This window comes from Microtus ochrogaster, linkage group LG1, assembly GCF_000317375.1.
Source record: "Microtus ochrogaster isolate Prairie Vole_2 linkage group LG1, MicOch1.0, whole genome shotgun sequence".
NCBI lineage: Eukaryota > Metazoa > Chordata > Mammalia > Rodentia > Cricetidae > Microtus > Microtus ochrogaster.
This window is the reverse complement of record NC_022027.1, coordinates 41841194-41852629: the sequence shown is the minus strand read 5'-3', so window position 1 is coordinate 41852629 and position 11436 is coordinate 41841194. Positions and strand designations below refer to the sequence as shown.

At 38.8% G+C, this 11436-nt stretch overlaps 1 protein-coding gene across 2 annotated transcripts in view; it reads left to right on the top strand.

The window, feature by feature from the left end:
- Window positions 1-854: 854 nt before the first annotated feature.
- Window positions 855-11436, top strand: part of Jchain (joining chain of multimeric IgA and IgM) — a 21071-nt gene continuing 10489 nt past the window's right edge. The window contains exon 1 of one of the 2 annotated variants that reach the window (XM_005359452.3): window positions 855-880. The gene's annotated coding sequence lies outside the window, so the exon portion shown is untranslated. The remainder of the gene's footprint in view (window positions 881-11436) is intronic. The other variant, XM_026785220.1, reaches the window with a different exon arrangement.

Sequence of the window (11436 nt, the reverse complement as noted above, 5' to 3'; positions counted from 1 at the left end):
ATAACATTGCAAGCAGAGCTTGAACAGTCTCTTTGATTCTGTTACCTGAGTTTCTGCTTGGTACTTCCCTGCCCTTGTGGTGTTGAGTTGCCTCAGAAGACATCCACCTAGGCTTTAAAGCCTGCAGCAAACAGACCATCTTTTTATTTTTAAAAATGAATTTCCAAAGTCATGTGGCCACATCTCAGTCATGGTTTGTGCTTGAGGAAGGAACTGCAGACCATCTGGACTCCCAAAGGTCAAGACCAAACATTAATTATTGTTTCTTTCAGTAGGTTAGAGGTCAGATGTGGTCTCTTTGGATCAAAGTCAAGGTGTTGGAAGGGCTGTGTTCTTACTGGAGTCTCTCGGGGAGAGTCTGTTTCCATGCCTTTCTTAGCTCTAGATATTGCTGCCATATTATCTTGCGATGGCTCCTTCCTTTAATCTCAAAGTCAGTGATTCAGGATCCTAGCATTTCTCCCTTGCTCTCCTGTGGCTTCTCAGCAATAAGAATTCTGTGATTGGTTATCTTGGATCCAGTGGGACAATTCAGGACATCTGCAAGCCACTGGTTAGCAACCCTAACTCCAGCTGCAACTTAAATGCCTCTCTGATGTGTAATACAGCTTATTCACATGCTCTTAAGGACACAACATATTTAGCATTGATGTTGATCTGTAGAAAAAAAGCTGCTCTTCAGTAATGTAAATTTTAGCATTTAGTAAAATGCTAAAAGAGTAGTGCTGTTACATCTCAGCCACGTTCTAGGTCTTTGTACTTATTAGCTATCATTAGCTTTGATGACATGCATGCCACAACCATACAAATGAAACCTAAGGAGATGTTTTCTTTGTTTTTCAGTGCTTATAGATCAAACCCAGGACCTTATGCATGTTAGGTAAGTGCTCTACTATTTCACTTCAGCCATAGCCCAGGAAAAGAAATTTTAAATAGCTTTCCAAAATCTTATTGAACCCAGACAATATCTGACTATGGATCTGTTGCTTTGGGTTTGTAGGAAAATTGAGATTTTTCTCAGTATATTTTTACAGTTGCATCTCTGTGTGTTATGTGCATATGTATGTTCATGGGGGGAATCTGTTTGTGTGGTGCGATAGTATGTGTGTGTGTTTGCGAAGGTTGGAGGGACAACCTTGTGTGTCATCCTCAGGGGAGTGGTCCACTTCCTATGAGATGATAGGGTCTCATTGGTCCAGAGTGCACCAGCTAGGCCAGACTGGCCAGTGAGACCCACAGATCCTGCCGGTCCCATGTTCTCAGCATTGAGATGAGAAGCACTGGCCAGCACACCTGAAGTTTGTGTTCTGTACATCAAATTCAGGTCCTCATGCTTATGGGGCAAATGCTTTTACTGACTGAGTCAACCACGGGCCTGCATCAATTTGTTATTCCTCATATATATTATTCTTTCTCCTTGTTGTTAAGAAAAATGTATTTAGTATGGTATTGACACAAATGCAAACACCCGACAAAAGAATGAGAACATGGAAAACATGTATTTGCTTTCCTATTCTCCTTTTTCCTTTCTCTGGTACACTGGTTCTCACCCTTCCTGATGCTGAGATCCACTAATACAGTCCTTATGTTGTGGTGAACCCCAACCATAAAAGATTATGCTAATGTTATGAATTGTAATGTAAATATCTGATATGAAACCTCTTGTGGGGGTTGTAGCCCATAGGTTGAGAACCACTGCTCACACTGTAGTTGAAAATGGCTTGGGGTTTAATGTGTAGCCTGACAATCTTCAGAGTCTTGATAGTCCTCCTGCTTCAGTCTCCAGAGTTGAGTCTGGTTCCTTTATCAAAAAACCCTGCTGTATGTGTATGTGTGTGCTTGTGTGGGCTCATGTGTGTATGTGTGTGTGGTGTATGTGTGTGTGGTATATAGGTAAATGTGTGTGTGTATGTGTGTGTGGTGTATGTGTGTGTGGTACATAGGTAAATGTGTGTGTATGTGTGTGTGGTGTATAGGTAAATGTGTGTGTGTATGTGCGTGTGGTGTATAGGTAATTGTGTGTGTGTGTTTGGTGTATGTGTGCATGTGTGTGTATGTGTATGGGTGTGGTGTATGGATATATGGTGTATGTATGCATGTCTGTGTTTATGTGAGTATGTGTGTGTGGTGTACGTATGTGTATGGTGCCTATAGCAGCAGCCCCTCCCCAAATATATGACATGTTTGTTTCCTTATGTATATGTATACATGACATCTGTGTATGTGTGTGATATGTGTGTGTATGCATGCATGTGTGTGGTGTATGTGCATTTGTGTATGTGTGTGGGATATATGTGTGTATAGAGAACACGCACACCTGTATATGTGTGTGTGGTATATGTGTGTATATTTGTGTATGGTATATGTGTGTATATTTGTGTATGGTTATGTGTGTGAATATGTGCATGTGTGTTGTGTATGTGTGTGTGATGTGTATTGGTAGTGGTAGAACTCACTGAGACATATCCCTAGCCCTATGGATCCTGTTTGGTTTCTCTTTATATTTCTTTCTTTTTTTTTTTAAAGACAGGGTTTCTCTGTGTAGCCCTGGCCGTCCTGGAACTGTGTAGATTAGGCTGGCCTCGAACTCAGAAATCTGCCTACCTCTGCCTCCCAAGTGCTGGGTTTAAAGATGTGTGCCACCACCACCCAGCCATATTCTTCTAATATGTGCCATTTGATACTACTTTTTATGAACCCCACTTTGCTTCAAGGGAGCATCCATTTAGTATATGGGAGAAATTGTATACATGTGAAGAAAGTTACTTAAGAAGGTAAAGTAGTGTGCTAACCTTTATAAAAGGTACTGTGGGGACACAGTGGAGTGTATTGCAATTTATTTTAAGAGTAAAGGGTGGCTTGAATTAAGTAGTGATTTGCTAGAATTAAATTAAAATAATTTAGAATTTTTGAGAAGGATTGTGTGGGAAACAGTTAAATTTCTGGTAAGGAAATGACAGGATAAAAGAAGATTATAAAACAAGAAATAAAAATTGTATATTATAGGAAAGGAAATAAGCCATATTTGCCTAGCAGCAGCCTTCTCCTCAAATAGATCATATGTTTGTTTCCTTAAAGCACAGCTAGACCAGACTGCTGGGGTTGATGGCCTAAAGCCATGCATTGTTGTTTGAGGGGTTCTCTGGGGACCCTCTTTATTATGTGTCTCCAGATACATGGCCATGAACTCTACACTTTCTTTCTCAGATGAAGTTTGGAAGTAGGCCACTTGTAGATCAGGACCGGTGGGTGAGGGTAAGTGCAGGATGATGCCAGCCAACTGACAGGCAGATCCTGATGGCAGTTCTGTGAAAAGCCACTGCAGGTGCAGGTTTATTTAAAAACAGACCACGGCCCAGGTGCGAGTCTCCTCATAAACATTTAACCACAGACCTGCCCTAAGGGTCTGTGGGGAAAGCTTTTGGAGAAAATTGGTTCAGTTTTTGTTGCCTTAATTTTTAGAAGCATTTCATAATAAAATTTATACCTCTTGTTTTGAGTTCTTTTTAGATGTAAGATTTTGCTTTCTGATATCTATATACAAATTTGACGAATATGGTGATTGACTAAACACCAGCATTGCAATTTCTGCGTGCAAAAGCTGAAATACTTAGGGATAAAAATACCACTTTTTCTCCATACAGATGTGGAAAAATGAGTGTCTAGGATTTTGGTACTTTGAAAGGTCAACTAAGCTGGAAGTTAGGTCCAGATTCCACTTTTATTTTTAAGGTGGTGATGGTGATTCTAAAATCCAAATTAGAACTGAGTGTGTGGCCTATATCTGTGATCCCAGGACATCAGAGCTGGAGGTAAGAAAACCAGGAATTCAGAGCAAGCCTCATCTCCATACCATGCATGAGGCTAGCCTGGACTACATGAGACACTGTCTCAACAAAGATGCAACAAACAAAAATTTAAAATAGATCATATTTTTCTTTCTGTTTTTTTCTTTTCATTTTGAGGTATGATGCCATGTGACCTAAGTTACTATGTAGCTAAAAATGACCTCAAACTCTGGATCATCCTGCTTCCATCTGCCAGAGTGCTGGAACTCTGGGCATGTGCCACTGTGCCTAGAAAAATCTGCACAATTTAAAATAGGAAAAAATGTTTCTCTTGGACACATGATCTGGTTTAGTGTGTAGAAGAGCTTATGACCCAAGCCTGACCTCTGAGTTGATGCCAGAACCCACAGTGGAAGGACAGAACTGACTCCCAAATGTTGTCCTCCGACCTCCACGTATGCACTGTGCACAGAAGGCCTCACTCATGCACACATTATATATACACAATAATAATAATGAGTAAAATGATTGGTAGAGTTACTTGTTTTAATCTAAATTGTTCTATTTACCAATAAAGACTCAGGAATTAGATATCGGAGTTAAAACCTGCTAGGTCAGAGAAGCTGAGAAGCAACCAGCTGACTTTTTTTTTTTTTTTGCCAGAGACCTGGTAAGAGAGCTTTTTTTCCATACCATTGTTATACTCGGAACTGTCTTTGAAATTTCCTGTTTTATGGAAAAGTCTGCCAGAAACTATGGCCCTGTAGGCTGAAGATGGGTACCTGAATGATACAGAAGAACTTTGGGTGACTGTCTAGGCAGCAAGATATCTCTGTCAATTCTAGAGTTTTGGAAGTTGCTTACAATGCACTTCTTTTTAACTTAGGTAATATATCTTTCTGGAGTCTTTGATGGAGTTGAAGAATAGATATAGTTTTTCTTAGTTATGATAAAAGATAAGGTAAAAATAAATATTGTAACTATAATTCTTTTTTTTAAATATTTATTTATTATGTATACAATATTCTGTGTGTCTGCCTGCAGGCCAGCAGAGGGCATCAGATCTCATTTCAGATGGTTGTGAGCCACCATGTGGTTGCTGGGAATTGAACTCAGGACCTTTGGAAGAGCAGGCAATGCTCTTAACCGCTGAGCCATCTCTCCAGCCCTGTAACTATAATTCTTGATTGATAACTGTTTTGTTGTATGTAATCTTGCTATGTTAAAGTTAAAACCTTCCTTTTTATTTAAACAGAAAAGGGCAGGTGATGTGGGATTCCCCTCAGTATGCTGTAAATACCATTGGTTAATAAAGAAGTTGCTTTGGGCCTATTGCAGCACAGAATAGAGTAAGGTGGGAATTCCAAGCAGATAAAGGAGGAGACAGTAGGCAAAGTCATAGAGAAGCCATGTAGCTGTCACAGGAGATACATGCTGGACATTGGACAGGACCATACCAGTAGGCCACAACCACGTGGCAATACACAGATGAATAGAAATGGGTTAACTTAAGATGTAAGAGCTAGCTAGAAATGCACTTAAGCTATTGGTCAGACAGTGTTGCAAATAACATAGTTTCTGTGTGATTGTTTCGGGTCTGGCTGGCCAGGAACAAATGAGCAGCCTCTGACTACACATTCCAAATCGAAAAAAACCCATGAATCTCTAAGTCTCTCCCTGCTCCTTCCTGTGCGTTCATCTTCCCAGGTCTTCTGTACTCCCTATGTCTAATTATTGCCAATTAGTCACTGCCTCTGCCCCCGCAATCCAAGGTTAATTTTATTAACAGTCTTGGAGTTTCATATTGCGATCAAATATATCATAACGTTTCCCCATTTTAACTCTAACACAGTAAAACTTATACAATAAGAAAAATGATCAGATATTGTCTAAATAAAAAGGAAAGGTTTTAACTTTAACATAGTAGAAGTATTAGCAAGAAGAACAATTAGCAGAGCAAGACTGTGGTGGCACATGCCATTAATCCCAGCACGCAGGAGGCAGAGGCAGGCAGACCTCTGTGCGTTTGTGGCCAACCTGTTCTACAAGAGCTAGTTCCAGGATAGGCTCCAAAGCTACAGAGAAACCCTGTCTCAAAAAATAAAAAACAGAAACAGACAAAAAAACCCAATTATCAGTTAAAAATTACATTCATAATGTCCAGTAGTAATTGGCAAATTTGGAGAAAATACTCTAATATCTATCCTATCTTGGTGAGTTCAGAGTTTTATACCTGAAGCACTTCCTATCATAACTTGTATTACCAATCTAAAAGTATCTTTTTAGACCTTAAAAAGTTTTCTTGGATAAATAACTTAAGCTTTTATGTCTTCCAACCTTATACACTTTACATCTCTTTTGTAAGTTTCTTTTCTGAATTTGGTATAAAAGAAAATGGTATAACTATCTAATCTTTAACCACCATCAGAGACCTGAGAAGGATGAAATATTACCTGAGTAAACAGGAAATACAGAGAAAGCAACTCTTAAAACTATACAAATGACAAAAACATATGGCTGCCTGGACAGTCACCCAAGGTTCCTCTGCAATGTTGGGACATCCATTTTTGACCTACAGACCTAGACTATCTTACAGACTTTTCTGTGTAGCAGGAACTTTGAAGGACTGGCCTATTTTATATTGGCAAAGTTCAATAGTCATACTCATTTGTGTTTTGCTTGTCCAATTTGGACAGAACACTGTCAGAAGTTGAGGCAAAGGCAGTTTCTTGTCCAGGGGCTAACTTGGCCCACCTTCGAAACAAACTCCATATGGAGGTTCTTCAATGCACATCATCCTTTTTTGATGAATATTAGAGTTGCCAGAAGCAGATGTGTCTCACTGTCATGAAAAGCCTTATATTATTAAAACATCTTAAATGCCATATTCTGTAGATCTCTGAAGACTATGTAAAACACATGAGGCTACATAAAGTTTATTTCTGTCTACATCTAAACCGTTGCTACAAGTTTGATTGTTATCTTAATTATCCTAAATAGTTTGTAATAGTAGTGTCCAAGGACTTGAACTTTACATTACAATTTTAAATGAGTTGCATAGGTATAATACCTTACAGCAAAAATAACCTTAATTTTGAATCAGTATACAAAAGTCCATCCGAATATAAAATATTTGAGACTAGTAATTGCTTTTTAGTCTAAAAGTAGATTCAATATCCACCCTTTTATCTTATTATTCCCATTTCCCCCTTTCTTATTTACAGAAAGAGATCCCTGAATCTAACCTCCTTTGCTTAATTTCCTCCATGACCATGATCAGTAACAACTTGCACCTAACCCCTTAAACAATGATAAACATACATAACACACTGAATGATAAAAACCATTCATACCCTACCTCTTGGAATGTGGGCATCATGTTCTTAAAATTAGTTCCTTCTGACTGGGGGGTAATAGTATCATTGGGGTACCCTGAAAAAATTGGGATAATGGTCAAATCCTAGGAGAGCTAGCTGTATCATTTGTTGTCCAGTCTCTGTGTGATGGAAAAGTGCAGGGCTTCTCTGAAGTCTTGGCCTTGAGTAGTCAGTCTATGAGGCTGAACTATCTTAGCTAACAGCTTTGAAGTTGTCCTGAGCAGTTTCTAGCCTGAAGCTGATCTTTGGTGTTTGTCACCACAATCCAGGCAGAATCATCATTGTAGAGCCCCATCATCTTGGAGACCTCAAAAGTCACTGCTAGGAATGCTCATGGTTCACTGTAGAAAACTTAATTGTTTTAAATGTCATATACAGCAGATCTCCTAAAGAGGAGAGGACCACAATCTATTAAGTACATTCGGAGTACACAAACTTAATTTCTAGTTACCTGCTTCAAACTCAAACCTGAAAATATGTACAGGAAGCTAGATGAAGTTTATTTCTAAAATTAGTTAGTACTCTGTATGACTACTAATATCCTGACAGAAAGTATGTGTGTGTGTGTGTGTGTGTGTATGTGTGTGTGTGTGTTTGTATAATCTTAAAGATTTTGAGATAATATTTATATCTTTAGGAAAGTTTTAAAGAGTCAAAATAAAACCAAAAGATTATGATGTTAGTTACAGTAGAATAGTCCCTTAATTTTGGCTTTCTTCTGTCCTATGTCAATAAGAACAAAGGTTTTAGCTCAGTTTTGAAGTAGGATAAACCACCTTCCCTTTTCTGACAGCATCTCACTTTGTAGCCCTAGGCTGGCCTTGAACTCATGGCAGTTCTATATCAGTCACTTGAGTGCTGAGATTGCAGGAATGAGATACCATGACCAGCTGAAATCTCCTTTATCTTCCACTAGTAACCAGGTGCATGATACCAGGGACATTTGGGAAGTTTTAGTTTGTTTAATGTTGTACTGATAATGAATACTTGTCACATGTGTTTTATAGGGACATCAGAGTTTTCACTTACGAATGCTTTGTCTTACTTTCTGCACCTCTCTCTACTTTGAAGATTTTCCCACCAGTGCTAATAGAATCTTCCCTTAGTTTACTTCTCTGAGTTGATCCAACAATTATTTCTGCTTTGTCTTCTGTGTCAATGTTATAAAAGCTAGAGAAAGAGTTTATGTGGAGACACGATAGATGCTATGTTTCTGATGGCCCCACACAATGAGCTGTGTTTGTTCGCGGGGAGAGAAATCTCCCATGTCAGTTTTCTCCTCATGTATTGTCCTCATGAGAGCATCAGTTAATTGTGGAATTCTGGTGTTAGGGGTTCTTGGTTATAAACACAGCTATGAAGTTTCTCTATAACTGACTGCATGTGTTATACAGTGTCTCAAGTATGCCTGGTAGTCTTCTTTTAAAATTGTTAATTTTTCCCTTATAAAATTAGCCTGTTTTAGAGTCTGTTTCTAAGAATGCTAAGAAAGTGAAAGACGATAATAAGAGAATTTGAAGGGTTATTATTCTCTTTTACTTCATTTATCCTTTATGAAAATAACCAAAGGTACTATCAAACATATTTAGGGTTCACATTATATTGTACCTTTTGTAGCATTTTGGAAATACTAAGAAGTTAGTTTTTAAAAGGTATTTTTTTTTATGTATCTAGGTGTTTGTCTGCTTGAATGTTTATGTACCATGTGTGCTAGATACCCAAGGAAACCAGGAAACGGGTCAAATTCCCTGGAACTAAAGTTGCAGATGGTTGTTACCTGCCATGTGGATGTTGGGAACTAAATTTAGGTCCTCTGCAAGAACAGCCAGTACTCTCAACTATTGAGCCATTTCTCTAACACCAGAGCATTTAAAATCTAAAAGATTATTAGATTACTTGAAATTTACAGACTGACATTTAGTTCAAGATTTAATATGTGATTTGCCTTTACTGTTTGTTGTGACTGATTGGGAAATTTTATATATTATTAAAACTTGTTTTTTTTCCACTTGTAGTTCCAAGACAAATGGGAAATATGCAGCATTACATTAAATGTAGAACATAATCCATTAAAAAGAAAACCAAGAGATTTCTGTTCCGACTTAGACTTACAGCCAGGAAGGCTATTAAAATATCACTTCTTAAAGTGTTTAAATGGCAGAATGCCAGGGTGCCATCAGAGATCCCTTTATATGAAGAGGCTTTCACAGGGCAATGGTACTGAAGATAGAGGTTAAAGGAGGGATTGGATATATTGCTGAGAACTCACTGTTCCTTTGTGGATGAAAAGGGACATCTTCGTCTGAAGCCGGCTTTGGTGGCTCATGTCTGTTATCCCAGCACTTCTGAGACTGAGGCTGGTGTTCAAGCTCAGACGGAACCATACAGTTAAGTATTAGTTCAGTCTGGGGTGCATTGTGAGACCCTGTCTGAAACAACAACAACAACAACAACAACAACAACAACAACAACAACAACAACAACAACAACAACAAGAAAACACAAAGTTTCAGTCTTTGTAGTCATATGTATATATAACATAACTTGAGATGAATTGCTACACACAAATGTACTTATTAATGGGTTGTTGTTGGTTGTAGATAAGACTTTGGGGTATATCATGGAAAATTCTCCTGCATCACCCCATTGAACTTGTTTCTTAATAATTTAAATCTGATGGCACATGTGTCATGTTTTCATATATTGTGAAATTGAGAGAAATCATCTGCAAAAGAATGATTAAAAAAGATCGTGATGTTTGTCTGATACTTAAGGCCATGGCCAAATCTCACATCTAAATCCCCACTTTAAAGTATTAAGCATGAGAAGCCAACTGTGACGGCATAGGCCTGTAACTCCAGCACCAGGAAGCTTTGATAGGAGGATTACCCAGAGTTTGAAGCCAACCTGGCTCCATAGTGAGTCCCAGGCCAGCTCGGATAACATAGGAAGATATGATAACCCCTCTTCCCAAAACAAACAGCATCTCAGCTAACTTGTTTTCAGTGTGATACTATTTGCTTTAAAATTTTAATCTTTTTTTAACTCGCACTCCTTCATAAATACTTAATGCTGGTGCCCACTCTGCTCATAGGCTTCTTATCCACCAGTTTTCAAACTTTAAAGTATGTCAGAGTCAAATGGGGTGCTCCCTTTGAAAACACATATTCTTGGGCCATATCTCCAGAAATTGTCTCAGTGTAAACAGGAAATCCTATTTTAACTAATATTTCAAGTGATTTTAGGGATGATCCCCAGAATGCACAGGCAAACATTGGTTTCAGACCCTATATTGCCAGCTTAGGGTACTCCCATCCTCTGACAAAAGTGCAGCACAGTGCCCTATTCACAGTTAGATATGTAGTTTACATGTAGACACTAAACTACACAATTAAGATGACAAAAGCCGGGTGGTAGTGGCTCACGCCTTTAATCCCAGCACTTGGGAGGCAGAGATCTCTGTGAATTCGAGGCCCGCTTGGTCTTTAGACTGAGTTCCAGGACAGGCTCCAAAGCTACAGAGAAACCCCGTGTCAGGAAAAAAAAAGCTGACAAAAAAGATAAGATTTAGAGACAGAAACACCAAGCCCAGAGCTTTCCTTTATGTTAGTAATCACAAATATACGCTTTGCTTTTATACAAAAGAAGATTTTGAGAAAACATTGTTGTCCCCAGGGATGTCTCCAAGTTGCTTGAGGGAGGCAGTTGAAACGAGTATATTTTCAAGGAAACAGTGACTTAAAATACTCACTTAACTTTTGGGGATAAAGGGAGTCAGGGTCTCATCTAGCTCAGACTGACCTTAGATTTGCTATTTCTCTTTTTGCTTCTACTTCTCAAGTGCTGGGATTATAGGTGACTGATTGGTCAGCTCCATTCACCATTCAGTCATGGTTGCTCACATTCTCTCTGTGTTATAGAACGAGTCAGTCATCTAGAAACTAGAGTTGGGGTAATAAACTTAAAATAGTTGATATTTGTTTTGATTTCTGTAACCACCCCAAACATCCATTTAGATCTGTTTGCTTTCTGTTGCTGTGGCTCCACTCGTGCGCTCCCTCCCCGTGTCCCTCTCTTCTCGCTTTCCCTTTCTTCTGGAGTCAGAGTTTGCTGCATAGGCCTGAGCTCTTGTTTACGGGCATGCACCAGCACTCAGAACCAGGAGAACCAATTGTTCTTACACCTCAGGAATTTTATTTTTTATTTTTTTTGGTTTTTTCGAGACAGGGTTTCTCTGTGGCTTTGGAGCCTGTCCTGGAACTAGCTCTGTA